General features: G+C 51.7%; 1 protein-coding gene across 1 annotated transcript in view; it reads left to right on the top strand.

Moving 5' to 3' along the window:
- The first annotated feature begins 2,699 nt into the window (after window positions 1–2,699).
- SLC37A1 (solute carrier family 37 member 1) overlaps window positions 2,700–26,844 on the top strand; it is a 147,446-nt gene continuing 123,301 nt past the window's right edge. The window contains exon 1 of the mRNA XM_073668824.1: window positions 2,700–2,799. The gene's annotated coding sequence lies outside the window, so the exon portion shown is untranslated. The remainder of the gene's footprint in view (window positions 2,800–26,844) is intronic.

The raw sequence follows: 26,844 nt of genomic DNA, 5'->3' as shown, positions 1-26,844 counted from the left end.
CCTGGGAGCGCTTCTCCGTTTCCTGCCTGCTTGCCAGCCCGGAGGCTCCGTTGTCACGTGCTGTGACCACCAGCTATCTCAGAGACTCTTGCCCGCTCACCTGGGAGCGCATCTCCGTTACCTGCCTGCTTGCCAGCCCGGAGGTCCCGTTGTCACGTGCGGTGACCACCAGTTATTCCAGAGACTCTTGCCCGCTCACCTGGGAGCGCTTCTCCGTTACCTGCCTGCCAGCCCGGAGGCTCCGCCGTCACGTGCCGTGACCACCTGCTATTCCAGAGACTCTCGCTTGCTCACCTGGGAGCACCCATCTACCATCTGCCTGCTAGCTTACCCAGAGACTGCCCTGATCACTTGCCGTACCTCCCTGTCCGTTCACCCAGAGACTGCCCTGATCACTTGCCGTATCTCCCTGTCCGTTCACCCAGAGACTGCCCTGATCACTTGCCGTATCTCCCAGTCCGTTCACCCAGAGACTGCCCTGATCACTTGCCGTATCTCCCTGTCCGTTCATCCAGAGACTGCCACCCGCTCCCTTACAAGGGCCGCCCCCTTGTATAGTAGCTCAGAGGTTCCGCCTCCCGGACCCGTTACAATATGGGGTAGCAGAAATGTCTCGGCCAGCCAGTTCATCTTTAATCCTTCCAGACAAACCCTCCCAAAAGGTGCCTACCAGTGCCTAGCTGTTCCAGCTGAGTTCGGAAGACAGGGTTCGGAATCTGATGCCTTATTGGCATACAATCAGACCTTCCTGACGCAGTCTGATAATGGAGGATGCAGCTGAAGTGACAAGGTCCGGCTCGTGGAACACCTTGCGGACTGCCCTCAGGAAGGCCTGCAAATAATCCGAGGTCACAGGATCCCCTCTCTCCCATATAGGGTTGAGCAATGCCAGGGCCTCTCCTCCTAGGTGGGACATTAGGAATGGCACTCCAGCTCGATCAGAGAGAAACTTGTAGGAGAGCAGTTCATAATGCAGCGTGCATCGAATAATAAACCCACGGTACTGCTTGGAATCCCCGTCACGGTGGAGACAGATTAGGTCCAGGTGCATGAGTTGCAGGCTGAATAGTCACTGCTGGAACTGCTGCGACTTGGTCTGGAGCAGATGAAGCCGATGATGTCAAGGCATTTAAAAGGGTGTTCACAATCTGCAGATAGAACAGGATTTTATCCTGCTGATCTCGTTGGCGGGACATCACATGGAATAACTCAGAGAGCGGAGGGGTTCTGGGATCAGCGGGGTCCATGGCCTGAGCAAACTGTCACGCTGGCGGATCGTGGACCCACTGAGCCACGGGGCGGGCTTACCCTGGAGAGCGTGTCTAAGCGGCTACCTGGTTTTCACTAAAGCCGATGATGGTGGAGTTAGGCTTGAGCTGCAGGTAGCCGCCAGGTACTACTCCAGGGCAATCCCCGATACAGCGGCAGCTGACCCTAAGAGTCAAGATCGTTGACACAGACTCTGAGTCCTAGGCAGGACGGACACTGGTGCTGGTTCAGACTATGGATTCCAGACAGGACAGATTAGGCAGGTTCAGGGTGACAGAACTGGTTCAGGTTCTGAGTAACAGGACAGGTATAGGAATAGGGACCTGACAACGGACTTAGCAGCTTGCAGATTAGCTAAACACTAAAGTTACTCAGGCACCTTTCTGTACGGTTGGGTGCCTCAAATATTTAATGCCTCACAGCTATTGGCTGGGAGCATTTCCAGGAGTGCGCACTGCCCTTTTAAGAAGCGGCTGTGGCAGTGAGTATGTCAGCGTCCCTGTCCACCTCCCCTAACCCAAATCCTAACGCAAACCTCCCCTAATCCTAATGTCCACCTCCCCTAACCAGAATCCTAACGTCCACCTCTCCTAAATCAAATACTAACGCCCTCCTCCCCTAGCCCGAATCCCAATGCCCACCTCCCCTAATCCTAATGTCCACCTCCCCTAACCAGAGTCCTAATGTTCACCTCTCCTAACCCAAATACGAACGCCCTCCTCCCCTAGCCCGAATCCTAATGCTCACCTCCCCTAACCTGAATCCTAACGCCCACCTCCCCTAACCCGAATCCTAATGCCCACCTCCCCTAATCCGATCATCACTTACAAGAGTAGGACACAAATTATAAGACCACCTTGTGAATACATTATGCAATTGGACTGAACCTGCCTTGGGCTGCGGTAATATGATCAGGGACAACAATTTGACGTTTTATTTTTTCTGGGCGGCTTATCAAAAAATTGCGGACAGACAATGTTTTTATGGAAACATTGGAATACCCTAATAAATCCTTCTGATATCAATGATCAGCTTCTACAGCCCCGAATCCTGACATCAGAGATCGGCCGTCGTCACTGGGAATTGGCAGATGATGAGAATCACTCTCACAATAATCTGTATAGGTTTTTTCAGCTTCAAAAAAATCAGACGCTTTACTTTTTTTTTTTACAGACGGGACAGGGCAAAAAAGTGGTGTATTTGTACAGACTGTTCTGGAACTGGATAACGGTTGGCGACACTGAACGTGGGGGATATTAGAAGCTGCACAGTTATTATTTATTCTTTAGGGCGGTGAATATGGGGCACATTCCGGGCGATATGACGCAGGCTCTGGGTGTGACACCTGGCCCCTGACCTTACTACACACTTGGGCTACTGGTCCAACCTGTCTGGCCACCTGGAGCACAGGGGCGGGTGCGGCAGGTAATGAGGGGCAGGACTAGGGGAAGAGCTGCACACAAGGAAGTCAACAAACTCCTCACACACAAGCAGGAAACCGAGAGCTGAAGACATCGGAGCCTGCAGCAGGTACATAGGGGGACCTTATACACTGGGACCCCAAAGCAGCGGGACCCAATACAGCAAGACCCCATACAAACCTCCTACAGCTGGACCCCAAACAGCAAGACCCCATACAAACCTCATACAGCGGGACTCCATACAGCAGGACCCCATACAAACCTCATACAGCGGGACCCCATACAAACCTCATACAGCAGGACCCCATACAAACCTCATACAGCGGGACCCCATACAGCAGGACCCCATACAGCAGTACCCCATACAGCAGGACCCCATACAGCAGGACCCCATACAGCAGTACCCCATACAAACCTCATACAGCGGGACTCCATACAGCAGGACCCCATACAGCAGTACCCCATACAAACCTCATACAGCGGGACCCCATACAGCAGGACCCCATACAGCAGGACCCCATACAGCAGGACCCCATACAAACCTCATACAGCGGGACTCCATACAGCAGGACCCCATACAGCAGTACCCCATACAAACCTCATACAGCGGGACCCCATACAGCAGGACCCCATACAGCAGGACCCCATACAAACCTCATACAGCGGGACCCCATACAGCAGGACCCCATACAGCAGGACCCCATACAGCAGGACCCCATACAGCGGGACTCCATACAGCGGGACTCCATACAGCAGGACCCCATAAAACCTCATACAGCGGGACTCCATACAGCAGGACCCCATACAAACCTCATACAGCGGGACCCCATACAAACCTCATACAGCTATGTCCTCCCAATCTCATGTGTCCTAGTATTGTATCATGAGTACTAGTGTATATGTAAGTTTATATGCGCAATGTTATTTCTCAGCCGTAGTGCTTGTGTATATGTGTGTGTGCACAACAGTCTATCTCAGGTGCAGTGCGTATGACGTATCTAAGCTGCAACGCATGTGTGTGCGTGCGTGTGAGACGTTGCGTCTCGGCTGGCGCACGTGCGTGTGAGACGTTGCGTCTCGGCTGGCGCGCGTGCGTGTGAGACGTTGCATCTCGGCTGGCGCGCGTGCGTGTGAGACGTTGCATCTCGGCTGGCGCGCGTGCGTGTGAGACGTTGCATCTCGGCTGGCGCGCGTGCGTGTGAGACGTTGCATCTCGGCTGGCGCGCGTGCGTGTGAGACGTTGCATCTCGGCTGGCGCGCGTGCGTGTGAGACATTGCATCTCGGCTGGCGCGCGTGCGTGTGAGACGTTGCATCTCGGCTGGCGCGCGTGCGTGTGAGACGTTGCATCTCGGCTGGCGCGCGTGCGTGTGAGACGTTGCATCTCGGCTGGCGCGCGTGCGTGTGAGACGTTGCATCTCGGCTGGCGCGCGTGCGTGTGAGACGTTGCATCTCGGCTGGCGCGCGTGCGTGTGAGACGTTGTATCTCGGCTGGCGCGCGTGCGTGTGAGACGTTGCATCTCGGCTGGCGCGCGTGCGTGTGAGACGTTGCATCTCGGCTGACGCGCGTGCGTGTGAGACATTGCATCTCGGATGGCGCGGGTGCGTGTGAGACGTTGCATCTCGGATGGCGCGGGTGCGTGTGAGACGTTGCATCTCGGATGGCGCGGGTGCGTGTGAGACGTTGCATCTCGGCTGGCGCGCGTGCGTGTGAGACGTTGCATCTCGGCTGGCGCGCGTGCGTGTGAGACGTTGCATCTCGGCTGGCGCGCGTGCGTGTGAGACGTTGCATCTCGGCTGGCGCGCGTGCGTGTGAGACGTTGCATCTCGGCTGGCGCGCGTGCGTGTGAGACGTTGCATCTCGGATGGCGCGCGTGCGTGTGAGACGTTGCATCTCGGATGGCGCGCGTGCGTGTGAGACGTTGCATCTCGGCTGGCGCGCGTGCGTGTGAGACGTTGCATCTCGGCTGGCGCACATGACGTGGGGGGCTCGCTGGTTTCTCGGTTTCCTCGTGGTGCTGCTTCCTCCAGTTTCTCTGCTTTGGTCTGTGTTGGACCTTGTAGCTCTGAGATTATCTCTGATCCCTGTAACGGCCCCCCTGGGAGATCCTGACGACACAATGCGGACCCCCACCCTCCCCAGTCCTGACGACACAATGCGGACCCCCACCCTCCCCAGTCCTGACGACACAATGCGGACCCCCACCCTCCCCAGTCCTGACGACACAATGGGGGGGCGCTGTCCAGGCTCCACTTTATCTCTTCTACAATTGTTTATGATTATATTCTAGATAACGGCATCAAACGAACAGGATAAGAGTACACCCCCCCCCCTGTATACTGGTAGTGTTATATACCCCCCCCCTGTATACTGGTAGTGTTCTATACTCTCCCCTCCCCGTATACTGGTAGTGTTATATACCCTCCTCCCCGTATACTGGTAGTGTTATATACCCTCCCCCCCGTATACTGGTAGTGTTATATACCCTCCCCCTTCCCATATACTGGTAGTGTTATATACTCCCCCTTCCCGTATACTGGTAGTGTTATATACTCCCCCTTCCCGTATACTGGTAGTGTTATATACTCCCCCTTCCCGTATACTGGTAGTGTTATATACTCCCCCTTCCCGTATACTGGTAGTGTTATATACTCCCCCTTCCCGTATACTGGTAGTGTTATATACTCCCCCTTCCCGTATACTGGTAGTGTTATATACTCCCCCTTCCCGTATACTGGTAGTGTTATATACTCCCCCTTCCCGTATACTGGTAGTGTTATATACCCCCCCCCCGTATACTGGTAGTGTTATATACCCCCCCCGTATACTGGTAGTGTTATATACCCCCCCCGTATACTGGTAGTGTTATATACCCCACCCCCCCCGTATACTGGTAGTGTTATATACCCCCCCCCGTATACTGGTAGTGTTATATACCCCACCCCCCCGTATACTGGTAGTGTTATATACACCCCCCCGTATACTGGTAGTGTTATATACCCCACCCCCCCGTATACTGGTAGTGTTATATACCCCCCCACCATATACTGGTAGTGTTATATACCACCCCCCATATACTGGTAGTGTTATATACCCCCCCATATACTGGTAGTGTTATATACCCCCCCCCATATACTGGTAGTGTTATATACCACCCCCCCGTATACTGGTAGTGTTATATACCCCCCGTATACTGGTAGTGTTATATAACCCCCCCGTATACTGGTAGTGTTATATACCCCCCCCATATACTGGTAGTGTTATATACCCCCCCCCATATACTGGTAGTGTTATATACCACCCCCCCGTATACTGGTAGTGTTATATACCCCCCGTATACTGGTAGTGTTATATAACCCCCCCCGTATACTGGTAGTGTTATATAGTCCCCCCCCCCCCCGTATACTGGTAGTGTTATATACCCTCCCCCCCGTATACTGGTAGTGTTATATAGTCCCCCCCCCGTATACTGGTGGTGTTATATACCCTCCCCCCCGTATACTGGTAGTGTTATATACCCCCCCCGTATACTGGTAGTGTTATATACCCCTCCCCCAAGTATACTGGTAGTGTTATATACCCCTCCCCCCCGTATATTGGTAGTGTTATATACTCCCTCCCTCCCGTATACTGGTAGTGTTATATACTCCCTCCCTCCCGTATACTGGTAGTGTTATATACTCCCCCCCGTATATTGGTAGTGTTATATACTCCCTCCCTCCCGTATACTGGTAGTGTTATATACTCCCTCCCCCCCGTATACTGGTAGTGTTATATACTCCCTCCCGTATACTGGTAGTGTTATATACTCCCTCCCTCCCGTATACTGGTAGTGTTATATACTCCCTCCCCCCCGTATACTGGTATTGTTCTATACCCCCCCGTATACTGGTATTGTTATATACCCCCCCGTATACTGGTAGTGTTATATACCCCCCCGTATACTGGTAGTGTTATATAACCCCCCCCCCCGTATACTGGTACTGTTATATACTCCCTCCCTCCCGTATACTGGTAGTGTTATATACTCCCTCCCTCCCGTATACTGGTAGTGTTATATACTCCCCCCCGTATATTGGTAGTGTTATATACTCCCTCCCTCCCGTATACTGGTAGTGTTATATACTCCCTCCCCCCCGTATACTGGTAGTGTTATATACTCCCTCCCGTATACTGGTAGTGTTATATACTCCCTCCCTCCCGTATACTGGTAGTGTTATATACTCCCTCCCCCCCGTATACTGGTATTGTTCTATACCCCCCCGTATACTGGTATTGTTATATACCCCCCCGTATACTGGTAGTGTTATATACCCCCCCGTATACTGGTAGTGTTATATAACCCCCCCCCCCGTATACTGGTACTGTTATATAACCCCCCCCCCGTATACTGGTAGTGTTATATAACCCCCCCCCGTATACTAGTAGTGTTATACACTCCCCCCCCCGTATACTGGTAGTATTATATATACCCCCCCCGTTTACTGGTAGTGTTATATACTCCCCCCCCCCCCCCCCCATATACTGGTAGTGTTATATACCCCCCCATATACTGGTAGTGTTATATACCCCCCCCCTTATACTGGTGGTGTTATATACCCCCCCTTATACTGGTAGTGTTATATCCCCCTCCCCGTATACTGGTAGTGTTATATCCCCCCCCCCCGTATACTGGTAGTGTTATATACCCCCCCGTATACTGGTAGTGTTATATACTCCCCCCCCCCCCCCCCTTGTATACTGGTAGTGTTATATACCCCCCCCCGTATGCTGGTAGTGTTATATACCCACCCCGTATACTGGTAGTGTTATATACTCCCCCCCCCCCCCCCTTGTATACTGGTAGTGTTATATACCCCCCCGTATGCTGGTAGTGTTATATCCCCCCCCCCCGTATACTGGTAGTGTTATATACCCCCCCCCCCGTATACTGGTAGTGTTATATACTCCCCCTTCCCGTATACTGGTAGTGTTATATACTCCCCCTTCCCGTATACTGGTAGTGTTATATACCCCCCCCTGTATACTGGTAGTGTTATATACCCCCCCCCTTATACTGGTAGTGTTATATACCCCCCCGTATACTGGTAGTGTTATATCCCCCCCCCCCGTATACTGGTAGTGTTATATACCCCCCCGTATACTGGTAGTGTTATATACCCCCCCCGTATACTGGTAGTGTTATATACCCCCCCCCGTATACTGGTAGCGCTATATACCCCCCCCGTATACTGGTAGTGTTATATACCCCCCCCCATATACTGGTAGTGTTATACACCCCCCCCCGTATACTGGTAGTGTTATACACCCCCCCCCGTATACTGGTAGTGTTATATACTCCCCCCCGTATACTGGTAGTGTTATATACTCCCTCCCATATACTGGTAGTGTTATATACTCCCTCCCGTATACTGGTAGTGTTATATACTCCCTCCCGTATACTGGTAGTGTTATATACCCCCCCCCGTATACTGGTAGTGTCATATACCCCCCCGTATACTGGTAGTGTTATATACCCAACCCCCCGTATACTGGTAGTGTTATACACCCCCCCCCCCGTATACTGGTAGTGTTATATACTCCCTCCCCACCGTTTACTGGTGGTGTTATATACTCCCTCCCCACCGTTTACTGGTGGTGTTATATACTCCCTCCCCCCCGTATACTGGTAGTGTTATATACTCCCTCCCCCCCGTATATTGGTAGTGTTATATACTCCCTCCCCCCCGTATACTGGTAGTGTTATATACCCCCCCCTCCGTATACTGGTAGTGTTATATACCCCCCCCTCCGTATACTGGTAGTGTTATATACCCCCCCCCTCCGTATACTGGTAGTGTTATATACTCCCCCCCCGTATACTGGTAGTGTTATATACTCCCCCCCCGTATACTGGTAGTGTTATATACTCCCCCCCCGTATACTGGTAGTGTTATATACCCCCCCCCGTATACTGGTAGTGTTATATACCCCCCCCCCGTATACTGGTAGTGTTATATACCCCCCCCCCGTATACTGGTAGTGTTATATACCCCCCCCCCATATACTGGTAGTGTTAGATCCCCCCCCCCCCCCCCCCGTATACTGGAACATCACAGCTCTGATGAAACTGGTTATAAAATGGCGCCAATAATTAAGTAATGGTAGCGTCATCATGGAGCCGCTCACAGGTCTACACTTCTGTATGATCCTCCCCACAGATGCTGTGCGGTCACCATGACACTGCGGCAGCCACGTCCTGTACCACATCCTGGAGCATGTCCTCCTGACCCTGCCCCTCCTGACACCGAGCGGAACTACTGCAACCAATCACCAACAGTGCTGCCACCATGTGCGTGTATTGTACCGAAAAGGCACAGTACCACTCCTCCTGTATATACACACTGCACAGTGCCACTCCTCCTGTCCTGTATATATACACTGCACAGTACCACCTCTCCTGTCCTGTATATATACACTGCACAGTACCACTCCTCCTTTTCTGTATATATACACTGCACAGTACCACTCCTCCTGTCCTGTATATATTCACTGCACAGTACCACTCATCCTGTATATATACGCTGCACAGTACCACCTCTCTTGTCCTGTATATATACACTGCACAGTACCACTCCTCCTGTCCTGTATACATACACACTGCACAGTACCACTTCTCCTGTTCTGTATATATACACTGCACAGTACCACTCCTCCTGTCCTGTATATATACACTGCACAGTACATTTCTCCTGTCCTGTATATATACACTGCACAGTACCACCTCTCTTGTCCTGTATATATACACTGCACAGTACCACCTCTCTTGTCCTGTATATATACACTGCACAGTACCACTCCTCCTGTCCTGTATATATACACTGCACAGTACCACTCCTCCTGTCCTGTATATATACACTGCACAGTACCACTCCTCCTGTCCTGTATATATACACTGCACAGTACCACTCCTCCTGTCCTGTATGTATACACTGCACAGTACCACTCCTCCTGTCCTGTATATATACACTGCACAGTACCACTCCTCCTGTCCTGTATATATACACTGCACAGTACCACTCCTCCTGTCCTGTATATATACACTGCAGGTCTTTTTGTTATTGATAGAATAAGTACAGTACATGACAGAACAATAATACATTACAGGACACCGAACATAAGAACAAAACAAGACGACAAATCACAGAAAATTGAAACAAAATAAATCACCGCAGGAATATATATATATATATACAGGAAATAAATATTATAAAACCTATAAAACCCCCGGCCCAGCTTCATTCATACTACTATATACAATCCCACACAACACTCACACCGTCCTATATACACATAAAACACCATCCTATATACAAGATTATATACAATAAAACACTAAACCTAATATAACGTATATACAACCGGGAACTAACACTAACCTACTGGTCCCACTGCCTGACCTTAGTCACCCCCTTACCGCACCTCATTCACACCACAGAAAACCAAAAATAACAATATATACAATAGTGACATGAACAATTTTTTTTTTTTTTTTTTTTTTTTTTTTTTTTTATATTTTTTTTTGTAATTTTTAATATATATACATAAAACACAGCCCTACACTAACTATCCCGCCACCCCTGATCCAGCTCTGGCCACAAAGTTCAGGATTACTCCGAGCTAGGATCAGGCCCCAAAGTTTTTCCCCAGGCGGGGCCTGGACCAGGCCAGATCAGTCCTCTTATCACCGCCGATGAAAACCCCCCCAAATCTCCTACCCAACCTAACTAAAACCCCCTATTATACATTATATACAATATATACAGAACACAACCTACACACTCACCATCCAAGGCTCAAGTTCGATGCCGGCAAACTTTCTATCCAGGAGACAGAAATACAAAACAAAAATCTAGGGTGAAAAGACATCGGCCCACCACCAGGATATAGGAGTACTACCGGACTAAGGCACCCTGAAGGAAAAGCCCCTCCAGAGACGGGCCGCCCTCCGGGCACCCAGTCTTTCATACTCCAGAGAACGTACCTTCACCAGGTCACCTAGGATGTTCCTACAGACTTCATCTACATGGAGGATTTTACTCTGCGTCGAGACTAAAACTCGTGCGTTCCACGTGAAATACCTCACCACTGCGCTGACTATGAATAAAGTGTCTCGGTCCCTTCTCCCAAGGTCTCCGAACGCTCCATAGGCCCACCCGGCGTAGGACAGAGTAGCCAGCCGCGGCCAACCAATGGAAGCCCCCACCCTGTTGTACACCTCTGTATTAAAGGGACAATGAAGCAGGAAGTGCTCCATGCTTTCCAGCACGTTAGCACAAGCCTCACGGGGGCAATTCCTGTCCTCGGAGCTCCTGTACTTCAAATTGTCCCTCACATACAGCTTACCATGGAAGCAGCGCCAAGTCAAGTCCCAGTACTTCTCGGGGATCCTGGTAGAATTTAACAAACTCAACCCAACCTCCAGATCCCGACTTGGGCAGTCTTTGAGGGCCAATGGACTCTGAAAATGAGAAAGCAAGACCCTCATATCGAGGAGTTTCCTCGGGAGGGACCTCACCTCCCACATTCCCAGACCCCACCGGCGGATCATTTTCAGAACCGGGGTAACATAAGCCGGGAGATGCCCGTGTGGTGTGCGAAGATCCTTCAATCTTCCCCCTGTCTCCCATTCCTGGAAGAAAGGCTGAAACCATCCCTTGCAGGAGAATACCCACGGAGGAGCCCTCTCTTTCCAGAGGTTTGCCACGTTCACCTTCAAGAAAGTGTTCACTAGGAACACCACGGGGTTCACCATATTCAAACCCCCTAGTCTCCTCGTGCGGTAAGTGACCTCCCGCTTGACTAGGTTCAGTCTGTTCCCCCATAACATCTGGAAGAACAGACTGTAGACCCGTGTCCAGAGAGGCTCTGGCAAGACAGACGCTGCCCAGGTAGATTAGCAAGGGGAGCAGGAAAGCTTTGCACAGGCCAACCCTTTCCCTCAGGGTCAAAGACCAACCCCTCCATTGGTCCACTCTTTGGGCGACACCTTTGATTCTGCCTTCCCAGTTTTTCGTGGGGTAATCACCCTGGCCGAATTCGATGCCCAGGACTTTGGCATGTTCTTGGGGTTCGGGGAGGGTGTCCGGAAGATCAAACCCGGGATCTCCGCCTCCCAGCCAGAGACTCTCACACTTATCCTGGCTGACCTTGGACCCGGATGCCTCCGAGTAGCGCTCCACTTCTGACATTACCGCTGCTGCCTCCTCTTGCGAAGAAACAAAGACGGTGACATCGTCCGCGTAGGCCACCACCCTCAGGATAGTCTCCGGCGCCGCCCCGCCCATCCGCACCCCCGCCAACGGTCTACAATCGATCCTTCTGAGGAAGGGATCGATCGCAAACGCGTAAAGCAAAGGGCTAAGAGGACAGCCCTGACGGACACCGGATCCTACCCCAAAAGGTCGTCCAATCCACCCATTCACCAGAGGGAAAGTCTCAGCCCCTGTATACAAGGTCTTAAGCCAGTCCACAAACCCTCCAGGCAGACCATACCTCAAAAGAGTGGACCAGAAGTACTCGTGGTTAACCCGATCAAAGGCTTTTGCCTGATCCAGGGTCAGCAAGAACCCCTTCCAGAGGCCCGCCCTGCCTTGCTCCACGGCCTCTCGGACACCTAGAACAGCACTAAAAGTGCTACGGCCAGGAACGCAACAGTGCTGAACCTCCGAAAGGAGCCGGGGTGCAAACTTCACCAGCCTGTTGAAAAGTATCTTAGCCAAAATCTTCCTGTCCACATTGAGAAGCGCTATGGGACGCCAGTTCTCAATGCGTGACGGATCCTTACCCTTTGACAAAATGATCAAAGCTGACCTCCTTAATGATCTCGGCAGAGTGCCCGAGGAGAGACACTCGTTAAACACCTGAGTCAAGAGGGGGACCAAAGAGTCCCTAAAGAACTCTGATGTTAAGCCATCCGGACCTGTCGACTTTTTGGGCCTAAGCCCATCAATCGCCAGTCTCACTTCCTCTTCTTTGATCGCTTCTGCCAAATCGCCCAGCGAGAGGTCAGCCCCTGGCTCAGGAACAGATTCAGCCAGGAAAGCCGACATCCCGTCACGATCAAGCTCCCTCCTTCCCAAGAGGTGCGAGTAGTAGGAACTGACGACCTCCAAGATCCCTGATCTGGACCTTCTCAGGGACCCCGTACTGTCCACCAGCCCCGTCACTATCTTACTATTCACTGACATCTTACAGTTTCTGTAAGGGTTGGGCGAGCAGTACTTCCCGTAGTCCCTCTCGAAAACCAAAGATGCGTGCCTATCGTACTGACACCTCTTCAGCAAGGACTTCACTCTGGAGATCTCCTCGCGGCTACCTCCAGTCGAGACAAGATGCTCGAGTTTCCTCCTCAGGCTCTGATACAGGCTATCCCTGTTCAGGCTTCTGAGGTTCGAGAGCTGCCGGAAGAATCTCGCCACCCGATGTTTGAACATCTCCCACCACTCTGACTTAGTGTTACTTAGGCCCAGCAATGGTACCTGGCTCTGAAAGAATTCCTCAAAAGACCGTCTTACAGCTTCTTCCTCAAGGAGTGACGAATTCAGCTTCCAATAACCTCTTCCCATCCGAGGAGTCTCTAACATTCAGAGAAAACATAATCAAACAGTGATCAGAGAACTCCACCTCCACAACTGACAACGGTGAAGAGACGGCCTCCTCCTTCAAATAAAACCTGTCTATCCTAGACCTGCACTGACTACCTCTAAAAAAGGTGAATCCCGTGTCGCCCGGGTTGTGCCGGATGTGGACATCCACCAGGCGAGCCTCACTCACTATCCTGTTTAACGCAATGCAGTCATAAGCCAGCCGGTCTCCGGAACCTCCTCTATCACAGGATCTCGTGACATTGTTGAAATCCCCTCCGAAGACCACCTGCCGACTCGAAAATAAAAAAGGTTTGATCTTCAGGAAGAGACATTTGCGGTCCCACTTGGACTGGGGACCATAGATGTTAATGAGCCGAAGCTCTTGTCCCCCCATGGAGACATCTAGGATCAAGCATCTCCCCATTTCTAATTCGATCACTCGTCTGCATTCAACTGCTGCGGTCTTAAAAAGGACCGCCACCCCGCTATACGGCTCGGCCGCAAGAGACCAGTAGGAGGGCCCATGCCTCCACTCCCGCCTTGCTTTATGCAAGGTTGATATATCGGTCAACCTGGTCTCCTGCAAAAACAAAATGTCGGCGTCAAGTTGGCCGAGAAAATGAAAGGCCGTGTACCTTGCCGCATCTGACTTTATGCTGCAAACATTAATAGTTGCCAGCATCAACGGGGTGGGTGCCGCCATCATGATTGATTGAATTAGATAGCCTTTTTCTTCCCACCACTGACAGTCCCAACCTCTTCCTCTGATAATGACGGGTTTTTAGTGCACTTAAGACAAACAGACTCGTCCATTCTCTGCTTACATACTTTCTTGCCCTCGTCTGGTGGTCCTGGGTTAGTCGTTCCCCCAGAGGGCTTTGTATTTGCCCCCCGAGAGGAAGACCCAGCCATCTCCTGAGCCCCAACCACCTTGTCCGCAACCTCCGGCCCCGGGTCCCCACTTCCCCCCTCCAGAGTGAGGTCCTGGAGAGCCCCGAACCGGTTGGAGATATCCACCAGAAGGGGGGTGGCTGAACACTCCAATGGCGCTTGGATCATGGCCAGAGAGTCAGAGGGGTCGCACTCCAAAGAGGCAGCTCGAGACCTGGTCCCCCTCCTACCTCTGGCCGTTTTCCTGTTACCCTTTTTCTTTTTCTGTGACAACTCCCCCTCTCCCTCATCTAGACTGTCACCAGAAGAGGGTTCCTGGGAAGACGTGGCGTCCTCTCGCTTCCCTTTCAAGTCTCTTGACTTCCTCGCTCAATTCGCTGTCTTTAGGATCCTCAGCTGCAAGTGAAGTACCTGGGTCAGAGTTTAGGGACAATACTCCCTGCCCCCTGTCCCCACGGCGCTGCTCCTGCCGCCTGATGGTGGATGGCGGCAGCTTGCTCCTCACCGGTTCCCTGCCTCCCCCGCCCCTACTGGTCCCTTCACCGGCAAGATTAGTCCCGGCTTTCGCCTGTCCCGCTCTCGCCGCTTTCAGGACCGTATTGGCGAAGGAACGCGGACAGCGACTGAACGGGTGACCGAGGTCACCACACAAGTTACACCTAATCCTGTGACAGGCAGCAGCAAGATGACCAAGGTCCCCACACAGTGCGCATTTCTGGGTGGTACACTGCGCACTGAAGTGTGTGGGGCTACCGTACCTGTGACAGACCTTAGGCTGCCCCCGGTAGAAAATCAAGATCCTATCCCTCCCCAAAAAGGTTGAGGAGGGGATATGGGTAACAGTGTTTCCCGAAACCTTCAATCTCACCATGAAGGTCCAGGCCCCTGACCAGATACCATGGTCATCCAGATTCTTTTCGGGAATATTGGTGACCTCTCCGTATCAACTCACCCAGGTGGTAATGTCCATACAGGAAAGCGACTCGTTACTAGTCAAAACGGTCACTTTCCTGACTGAATCTTGGCGAGTTATTGCCAGGAGAAAGAGACCATGCCATTCGGGGCGACTCCGAGCCAGCTCATGGCGAGACCAGAAAAGCTCAAGGCCCTCCGGTCTCACGAAGCTGACATCGAAGTAGGAGGTCCCGTAGGGATGGATCAAGGCAAAGATGTCATATGCCGCAAAGCCCATCCCCAGCAGGAGCTCAACCACCTTCGACCTATCAGGACAGGCATCCTTGCTTACCCACTGGAGACGGACCACGTTCCTACGGTTACTCCTCTGCCCCGTTGTCGGCAGAGACCAGACAGTCTCTGCCCCTCTATCTCGGAAGGCTGAAAGACCATGTCTCTCTATCCAGAAAGACAGATCAAACTCCCTCCCCTCTACAGTGATGGAGCTCTCCCCTCTCCTCAGGGCGTCCAGGAGCTGCTGTTGCAAGTCACCATCCCCAGGGCACTACCACCCCCAGCACTGACAGCTCCTGAATAGCTTTGGGCTGAAGCCCCCGCCAATGCTGGGAGGGCAGCGGGACCAGCGCCTACTTCCCCCCCACCAACACCAGTGCTGCTCCCACCATTCACTCCAGTACTATTCACACCATTCGCAGGACCATTACTCCCACCATTCATTACACCACTACCCCCAACATTTGCTACACCACAACTCCCACCATTCCCACAACTCCCAGCATTCATTCCACCACTACCCCCACCATTTACTACATCATCATTCACTGCACCACTACCCCCACCATTTGCTGCATCATCATTCACTGTACCACTAATTCCACCATTCCTACTACTCTCATCATCTGCTCCACCATTACTCTCACCATCTGCTCGACCATTACTCCCATCATTCACTGCACCACTATTTCCATTCCCTTTACTTGTCACCCCATTACCTCTGCTGTTCTCTGCACCTTCCACAGTCACCTCCATTCCTTCCTCCCTTGTGTCTGGTGTCTCTGCACTCACACCTGCTGGGCCGGGGGAGGGGAGCACTCCCAGAGACTCCTTTCCCTGCAGCACCACACCCGTTTCCCTTTGTTTGCTGCTGGCTTTCTGCAGGTCGTCTGCTGGAGCGCCTCGCCCCCCTACTGCAACATTTTGGTCCTTGTTCTGACCAGACTGTTTTCTCGGCACCTCTGCCCGCCCTGCACCCACAGACTTTGGGGTCTTAGTGTCCTTTTTGGGCGCTGGGGCACACTGCCCCCCTGTCGCAGCAGTGTGCCCAGTGTTCTTTGCAGATGTGTTTTTCACATCCTTCCCTGCCCCCCCAGCCCCGGTGATAACCGGCTTAGCCGCAGAGGGCAGGGTGGGAAACTCCACAGAACTTCCTATGTCCGGCGCTGTGAGTACCTCCACAGCCTCGCCCCCTGCACTGTTCCCCGCACAGATGGCAGCATCGCCGGACGTCCTCCTCCTCTCCCCACCTTGCCTCTGCCTCGAGCCCACTGCAGAGCCCGTGCCTTTAGGTTTGGTGGGGTTTAAACAGAAGGTGGCAGGCGCAACATCAGACATTGGTACATACTTGTAACTCACCACCTCCTGTGCAGCTCCTCCGGTCTTCCTCTTCCTCCTCTTGGTCTCCTCCACTGGTTTGTCCTCACCGAAGGAAAACCGCGTCAGGTCCACTGGAGACTCCAGCAGTCGGATCTCCCTCAGCAGTCCTCCTTCCTCCTCCTCCCCCGACACTCCAGCCTCTGCTGTCGGAGTCCTCTGCCCTGCAGGGAGACCACTTGAGCTCCGGCTCTGCCCCTCACTGGCTCCAGCAAATGAGACTCCAGTCACCTCTTCATCCTCCTCCTCCTGCTGGCGGTTCTCCTGAGGTGTTTAACCCCTTCATTTCTGAGAACCGCCGCTGGTTCTTAAACCTCTCCAGGAAGGGACCTGCGCTTTTCTCAATCCCCTCCCGGAGGAGCACTAACCTGACCACCTCGTCTCTGAGGGCTTTAAACCTCTGGGAGGTCGCGGGTCTTTCCTTGTTGGACGCCCGGGTGTTCAGGACCCGGGCCTCCCTCAGCTCCTCTTTCAGCTGGGTTAGTGCTTTGCTGGCGTCCTCGTACTCTCGCAACGTGGCGACCACTCGGGAGGAGAAGGAACTTGTGGACTCGCTGGAGCTCATCTCCCCCCAGGATCTTGCTGGGCTCTTGTTCCTGGGGCCTGGGGTGCCCCGGTCTCCCTCTCTGGGCTGGCGGTGAACAGTCTCGGGGTTGGAGCAGGTGGATGTATTCTTCCTCACCCTTCCCGATCTCCTCACTCCCTCCTGGGCCGGTTGTTGAGGCTCCTTCTCCCCCGCCGGCATAGACCGGGGGATAGGAGGCTGGGAAGCCATGCCGGCCTCCCAGTAGGCCTGCCTCTCCCTGGGGAGAAGAGAGGCAGATGACGACCCTCCTCCTGGAAGTGCTTGAGCTCAGGAGGCGGGTGCTACTCTCAGCACCACTCCTCCTGTCCTGTGTGTATACACTGCACAGTACCACTCCTCCTGTCCTGTATATATACACTGCACAGTACCACTCCTCCTGTCCTGTATATATACACTGCACAGTACCCCTCCTCCTGTATATATACACTGCACAGTACCACTCCTCCTGTCCTGTATATATACACTGCACAGTACCCCTCCTCCTGTCCTGTATATATACACTGCACAGTACCACTTCTCCTGTATATATACACGTCACAGTACCATTCCTCTTGTCCTGTATATATACACTGCACAGTACTACTACTCCTGTCCTGTATATACACACTGCACAGTACCACTTCTCCTGTCCTGTATATATACACTGCACAGTACCACTCCTCCTGTCCTGTATATATACACTGCACAGTACCACTCCTCCTGTATATACACACTGCACAGTACACTTCTCCTGTCCTGTCTATATACACTGCACAGTACCACTTCTCCTGTCCTGTATATATACTGCACAGTACCACCTCTCCTGTCCTGTATATACACACTGCACAGTACACTTCTCCTATCCTGTTTATGTACACTGCACAGTACCACTTCTCCTGTCCTGTATATGTACACTGCACAGTACCACCTCTCCTGTCCTGTATATATACACTGCACAGTACCACTTCTCCTATCCTGTATATATACACTGCACAGTACCACCTCTCCTATCCTGTATATATACACTGCACTGTACCACCTCTCCTGTCCTGTATATATACACTGCACAGTACCACCTCTTATGTCCTGTATATTTACACTGCACAGTACCACCTCTTATGTCCTGTATATATACACTGCACAGTACCACCTCTACTGTCCTGTATATATACACTGCACAGTACCACTCCTCCTGTCCTGTATATATACACTGCACAGTACCACTCCTCCTGTCCTGTATATATACACTGCACAGTACCACTTCTTCTGTCCTGTATATATACACTGCACAGTACCACTTCTCCTGTCCTGTATATATACACTGCTCAGTATCACTCCTCCTGTCCTGTATATATACACTGCACAGTACTACTCCTCCTATCCTGTATATATACACTGCACAGTACTACTCCTCCTATCCTGTATATATACACTGCACAGTACTACTCCTCCTATCCTGTATATATACACTGCACAGTACCACTCCTCCTGTCCTGTATATATACACTGCACAGTACCACTCCTCCTGTCCTGTATATATACACTGCACAGTACCACTCCTCCTGTCCTGTATATATACACTGCACAGTACCACTCCTCCTGTCCTGTATATATACACTGCACAGTACCACTCCTCCTGTCCTGTATATATACACTGCACAGTACCACTCCTCCTGTCCTGTATATATACACTGCACAGTACCACTCCTCCTGTCCTGTATATATACACTGCACAGTACCACTCCTCCTGTCCTGTATATATACACTGCACAGTACCACTCCTCCTGTCCTGTATATATACACTGCACAGTACCACTTCTCCTGTCCTGTATATATACACTGCACAGTACCACTCCTCCTGTCCTGTATATATACACTGCACAGTACCGCTCCTCCTCTCCTGCATATGTACACTGCACAGTACCACTCCTCCTCTCCTGTATATATACACTGCACAGTACCGCTCCTCCTGTCCTGTATATATACACTGCACGGTACACTTCTGCTGTCCTGTATATATACACTGCACAGTACCACCTCTCCTGTCCTGTATATATCCGCTGCACAGTATCACTCCTCCTGTCCTGTATATATACACTGCACAGTACCACTCCTCCTGTCCTGTATATATACACTGCACAGTACCCCTCCTTCTGTCCTGTATATATACACTGCACAGTACCACTTCTCCTGTCCTGTATATATACACTGCACAGTACTACTCCTCCTGTCCTGTATATATACACTGCACAGTACTACTCCTCCTGTCCTGTATATATACACTGCACAGTACCATTTCTCCTGTCCTGTATATATACACTGCACAGTACCACTCCTCCTGTCCTGTATATATACACTGCACAGTACCACTTCTCCTGTCCTGTATATATATATATACACTGCACAGTACCACTTCTCCTGTCCTGTATATATACACTGCACAGTACCACTTCTCCTGTCCTGTATATATACACTGCACAGTACCACTTCTCCTGTCCTGTATATATACACTGCACAGTACCACTTCTCCTGTCCTGTATATATACACTGCACAGTACCACTCCTCCTGTCCTGTATATATACACTGCACAGTACACTCCTCCTGTCCTGTATATATACACTGCACAGTACACTTCTCATGTCCTGTATATATACACTGCACAGTACACTTCTCCTGTCCTGTATATATACACTGCACAGTACCACTCCTCCTGTCCTGTATATATACACTGCACAGTACCACTCCTCCTGTCCTGTATATATACACTGCACAGTACCACTTCTCCTGTCCTGTATATATACACTGCACAGTACCACTCCTCCTGTCCTGTATATATACACTGCACAGTACCACTCCTCCTGTCCTGTATATATAAACTGCACAGTACCATTTCTCCTGTCCTGTATATATACACTGCACAGTACCACTCCTCCTGTCCTGTATATATACACTGCACAGTACCACTCCTCCTGTCCTGTATATATACACTGCACAGTACCACTCCTCCTGTATAAATACACTGCACAGTACCACTCCTCTTGTCCTGTATAAATACACTGCACAGTACCACTCCTCTTGTCCTGTATATATACACTGCACAGTACCACTCCTCCTGTCCTGTATATATACACTGCACAGTACCACTCCTCCTGTATATATACACTGCACAGTACCACTCCTCTTGTCCTGTATATATACACTGCACAGTACCACTCCTCTTGTCCTGTATATATACACTGCACAGTACCACTCCTCCTGTCCTGTATATATACACTGCACAGTACCACTCCTCCTGTCCTGTATATATACACTGCACAGTACCACTCCTCCTGTCCTGTATATATACACTGCACAGTACCACTCCTCCTGCCCTGTATATATATACACTGCACAGTACCACTCCTCTTGTCCTGTATATATACACTGCAGGTCTTTTTTTTTATTGATTGAATAAGTACAGTACATGACAGAACAATAATACATTACAGGACACCGAACATAAGAACAAAACAAGACGACAAATCACAGAAAATAGAAACAAAATAAATCACCGCAGGAATATATATATATATATATACAAGAAATAAATATTATAAAACCTATAAAACCCCCGGCCCAGCTTCATTCATACTACTATATACAATCCCACACAATGCTCACACCGTCCTATATACACATAAAACACCGTCCTATATACAAGATTATATACAATAAAACACTAAACCTAATATAACGTATATACATCCGGAAACTAACACTAACCTACTGGTCCCACTGCCTGACCTTACAGTCACACCCTCACCGCACCTCATTCACACCACAGAAAACCAAAAATAACAATATACACAATAGTGACATGGACAATTTTAAACCTTTTTTTTTTTTTTTCTTTTTTTGTTGTAATTTTTTAATATATATATATATAAAACACAGCCCTACACTAACTATCCCGCCACCCCTGATCCAGCTCTGGCCACAAAGTTCAGGATTACTCCGAGCTAGGATCAGGCCGCAAAGTTTTTCCCCAGGTGGGGCCTGGACCAGGCCAGATCAGTCCTCTTATCACCACTGATGAAGAAATCCCCAAAATCCCCCACCCAACCTAACTAAAACCCCCTATTATACATTATATACAATATATACAGAACACAACCTACACACTCACCATCCAAGGCTCAAGTTCGATGCCGGCAAACCTTCTATTCAGGAGACAGAAATACAAAACAAAAATCTAGGGTGGAAAGACATCAGCCCACCACCAGGATATAGGAGTACTACCGGACTAAGGCACCCTGAAGGAAAAGCCCCTCCAGAGACGGGCCGCCCTCCGGGCACCCAGTCTTTCATACTCCAGAGAACGTACCTTCACCAGGTCACCTAGGATGTTCCTACAAACTTCATCTACATGGAGGATTTTACTCTGCGTCGAGACTGAAACTCGTGCGTTCCACGTGAAATACCTGACCACTGCGCTGACTATAAATAAAGTGTCTCGGTCCCTTCTCCCAAGGTCTCCGAACGCTCCATAGGCCCACCCGGCGTAGGACAGAGTAGCCAGCCGCGGCCAACCAATGGAAGCCCCCACCCTGTTGTACACCTCTGTATTAAAGGGACAATGAAGCAGGAAGTGCTCCATGCTTTCCAGCACGTTAGCAGAAGCCTCACGGGGGCAATTCCTGTCCTCGGAGCTCCTGAACTTCAAATTGTCCCTCACACACAGCTTACCATGGAAGCAGCGCCAAGTCAAGTCCCAGTACTTCTCGGGGATCCTGCTAGAATTTAACAAACTCAACCCAACCTCCAGATCCCGACTTGGGCAGTCTTTGAGGGCCAATGGACTCTGAAAATGAGAAAGCAAGACCCTCATATCGAGGAGTTTCCTCGGGAGGGACCTCACCTCCCACATTCCCAGACCCCACCGGAGGATCATTTTCAGAACCGGGGTAACATAAGCCGGGAGATGCCCGTGTGGTGTGCGAAGATCCTTCAATCTTCCCCCTGTCTCCCATTCCTGGAAGAAAGGCTGAAACCATCCCTTGCAGGAGAATACCCATGGAGGAGCCCTCTCTTTCCAGAGGTTTGCCACGTTCACTTTCAAGAAGGTGTTCAGTAGGAACACCACGGGGTTCACCATATTCAAACCCCCTAGTCTCCTCGTGCGGTAAGTGACCTCCCGCTTGACTAGGTTCAGTCTGTTCCCCCATAACATCTGGAAGAATAGACTGTAGACCCGTGTCCAGAGAGGCTCTGGCAAGACACAGACGCTGCCCAGGTAGATTAGCAAGGGGAGCAGGAAAGCTTTGCACAGGCCAACCCTTTCCCTCAGGGTCAAAGACAAACCCCTCCATTGGTCCACTCTTTGGGCGACACCTTTGATTCTGCCTTCCCAGTTTTTCGTGGGGTAATCACCCTGGCCGAATTCGATGCCCAGGACTTTGGCATGTTCTTGGGGTTCGGGGAGGGTGTCCGGAAGATCAAACCCGGGATCTCCGCCTCCCAGCCAGAGACTCTCACACTTATCCTGGTTGACCTTGGACCCGGATGCCTCAGAGTAGCGCTCCACTTCTGACATCACCGCTGCTGCCTCCTCTTGCGAAGAAACAATGACGGTGACATCGTCCGCGTAGGCCACGACCCTCAGGATAGCCTCCGGCGCCGCCCCGCCCATCCGCACCCCCGCCAATGGTCCACAATCGATCCCTCTGAGGAAGGGATCGATCGCAAACGCGTAAAGCAAAGGGCTAAGAGGACAGCCCTGACGGACACCGGATCCTACCCCAAAAGGTCGTCCAATCCACCCATTCACCAGAGGGAAAGTCTCAGCCCCAGCATACAAGGTCTTAAGCCAGTCCACAAACCCTCCAGGCAGACCATACCTCAAAAGAGTGGACCAGAGGTACTCGTGGTTAACCCGATCAAAGGCTTTTGCCTGATCCAGGGTCAGCAAGAACCCCTTCCAGAGGCCCGCCCTGCCTTGCTCCACGGCCTCTCGGACACCTAGAACAGCACTAAAAGTGCTACGGCCAGGAACGCAACAGTGCTGAACCTCCGAAAGGAGCCGGGGTGCAAACTTCACCAGCCTGTTGAAAAGTATCTTAGCCAAAATCTTCCTGTCCACATTGAGAAGCGCTATGGGACGCCAGTTCTCAATGCGTGACGGATCCTTACCCTTTGACAAAATGATCAAAGCTGACCTCCTTAATGATCTCGGCAGAGTGCCCGAGGAGAGACACTCGTTAAACACCTGAGTCAAGAGGGGGACCAAAGAGTCCCTAAAGGTCCTAAAGAACTCGGATGTTAAGCCATCCGGACCTGGCGACTTTTTGGGCCTAAGCCCATCGATCGCCAGTCTCACTTCCTCTTCTTTGATCGCTTCTGCCAAATCGCCCAGCGAGAGGTCAGCCCCTGGCTCAGGAACAGATTCAGCCAGGAAAGCCGACATCCCGTCACGATCAAGCTCCCTCCTTCCCAAGAGGTGCGAGTAGTAGGAACTGACGACCTCCAAGATCCCTGATCTGGACCTTCTCAGGGACCCCGTACTGTCCACCAGCCCCGTCACTATCTTACTATTCACTGACATCTTACAGTTTCTGTAAGGGTTGGGCGAGCAGTACTTCCCGTAGTCCCTCTCGAAAACCAAAGATGCGTGCCTATCGTACTGACACCTCTTCAGCAAGGACTTCACTCTGGAGATCTCCTCGCGGCTACCTCCAGTCGAGACAAGATGCTCGAGTTTCCTCCTCAGGCTCTGATACAGGCGATCCCTGTTCAGGCTTCTGAGGTTCGAGAGCTGCCGGAAGAATCTCGCCACCCGATGTTTGAACATCTCCCACCACTCTGACTTAGTGTTACTTAGGCCCAGCAATGGTACCTGGCTCTGAAAGAATTCCTCAAAAGACCGTCTTACAGCTTCTTCCTCAAGGAGTGACGAATTCAGCTTCCAATAGCCTCTTCCCATCCGAGGAGTCTCTGTAACGTTGAGAGAAAACATAATCAAACAGTGATCGGAGAACTCCACCTCCACAACCGACAACGGTGAAGAGACGGCCTCCTCCTTCAAATAAAACCTATCAAGCCTAGACCTGCACTGACTACCTCTAAAAAAGGTGAATCCCGTGTCGCCCGGGTTGTGCCGGATGTGGACATCCACCAGGCGAGCCTCACTCACTATCCTGTTTAACGCGACGCAGTCATAAGCCAGCCGGTCTCCGGAACCTCCTCTATCACAGGATCTCGTGACATTGTTGAAATCCCCTCCGAAGACCACCTGCCGACTCGAAAATAAAAAAGGTTTGATCTTCAGGAAGAGATATTTGCGGTCCCACTTGGACTGGGAACCATAGATGTTAATGAGCCGAAGCTCTTGTCCCCCCATGGAGACATCTAGGATCAAGCATCTCCCCATTTCTAATTCGATCACTCGTCTGCATTCAACCGCTGCGGTCTTAAAAAGGACCGCCACCCCGCTATACGGCTCGGCCGCAAGAGACCAGTAGGAGGGCCCATGCCTCCACTCCCGCCTTGCTTTATGCAAGGTTGATATATCGGTCAACCTGGTCTCCTGCAAAAACAAAATGTCGGCGTCAAGTTGGCCGAGAAAATGAAAGGCCGTGTACCTTGCCGTATCTGACTTTATGCTTCAAACATTAATAGTTGCCAGCGTCAACGGGGTGGGTGCCGCCACCATGATTGATTGAATTAGATAGCCTTTTTCTTCCCAACACTGACAGTCCCAACCTCTTCCTCTGATAATGACGGGTTTTTAGTGCGCTTAAGACAAACAGATTCATCCATTCTCTCCTTACATACATTCTTGCCCTCGTCTGGTGGTCCTGGGTTAGTCGTCCCCCCAGAGGGCTTTGTATTTGCCCCCCGAGAGGAAGACCCAGCCATCTCCTGAGCCCCAACCACCTTGTCCGCAACCTCCGGCCCCGGGTCCCCACTTCCCCCCTCCAGAGGGAGGTCCTGGAGAGCCCCGAACCGGTTGGAGAGATCCACCAGAGGGGGGGCGGCTGAACCCTCCAATGGCGCTTGGATCACGGCCAGAGAGTCAGAGGGGTCGCACTCCAAAGAGGCAACTCGAGACCTGGTCCCCCTCCTACCTCTGGCCGTTTTTCTGTTACCCTTTTTCTTTTTCTGTGACCACTCCCCCTCTCCCTCATCTAGACTGTCACCAGAAGAGGGTTCCTGGGAAGACGTGGCGTCCTCTCGCTCTTCCCTTTCAAGTCTCTTGACTTCCTCGCTCAATTCACTGTCTTTAGGATCCTCAGCTGCAAGTGAAGTACCTGGGTCAGAGTTTAGGGACATTACTCCCTGCCCCCTGTCCCCATGGCGCTTCTCCTGCCGCCTGATGGTGGATGGCGGCAGCTTGCTCCTCACCGGATCCCTGCCTCCCCCGCCCCTACTGGTCCCTTCACCGGCAAGATTAGTCCCGGCTTTCGCCTGTCCCACACTCGCCGCTTTCAGGACCGCATTGGCGAAGGAACGCGGACAGCGACTGAACGGGTGACCGAGGTCACCACACAAGTTACACCTAATCCTGCGACAGGCAGCAGCAAGATGACCGAGGTCCCCACACAGTGCGCATTTCTGGGTGGTACACTGCGCACTGAAGTGTGTGGGGCTACCGCACCTGTGACAGACCTTAGGCTGCCCCCGGTAGAAAATCAAGATCCTATCCCTCCCCAAAAAAGGTTGAGGAGGGGATATGGGTAACAGTGTTTCCCGAAACCTTCAATCTCACCATGAAGGTCCAGGCTCCTGACCAGATACCATGGTCATCCAGATTCTTTTCGGGAATATTGGTGACCTCTCCGTATCTACTCACCCAGGTGGTAATGTCCATACAGGAAAGCGACTCGTTACTAGTCAGAACGGTCACTTTCCTGACTGAATCTTGGCGAGTTATTGCCAGGGGAAAGAGACCATGCCATTCGGGGCGACTCCGAGCCAGCTCATGGCGAGACCAGAAAAGCTCAAGGCCCTCCGGTCTCACGAAGCTGACATCGAAGTAGGAGGTCCCGTAGGGATGGATCAAGGCAAAGATGTCATATGCCGCAAAGCCCATCCCCAGCAGGAGCTCAACCACCTTCGACCTATCAGGACAGGCATCCTTGCTTACCCACTGGAGACGGACCACGTTCCTACGGTTACTCCTCTGCCCCGTTGTCGGCAGAGACCAGACAGTCTCTGCCCCTCTATCTCGGAAGGCTGAAAGACCATGTCTCTCTATCCAGAAAGACAGATCAACCTCCCTCCCCTCTACAGTGATGGAGCTCTCCCCTCTCCTCAGGGCGTCCAGGAGCTGCTGTTGCAAGTCACCATCCCCAGGGCCACCAGACGAGGGTGCACTACTACCCCCAGCACTGACAGCTCCTGAATAGCTTTGGGCTGAAGCCCCCGCCAATGCTGGGGGGGCAGCGGGACCAGCGCCTACTTCCCCCCCACCAACACCAGTGCTGCTCCCACCATTCACTCCAGTACTATTCACACCATTCGCAGGACC

The sequence above is a fragment of the Phyllobates terribilis genome, unplaced genomic scaffold (assembly GCF_046119375.1).
Source record: "Phyllobates terribilis strain yellow unplaced genomic scaffold, ASM4611937v1 Scaffold_2__4_contigs__length_985480577, whole genome shotgun sequence".
Taxonomy (NCBI): domain Eukaryota; kingdom Metazoa; phylum Chordata; class Amphibia; order Anura; family Dendrobatidae; genus Phyllobates; species Phyllobates terribilis.
Note: the sequence above shows the minus strand (reverse complement) of the source record. Positions and strands in the feature narration are given on the sequence as shown.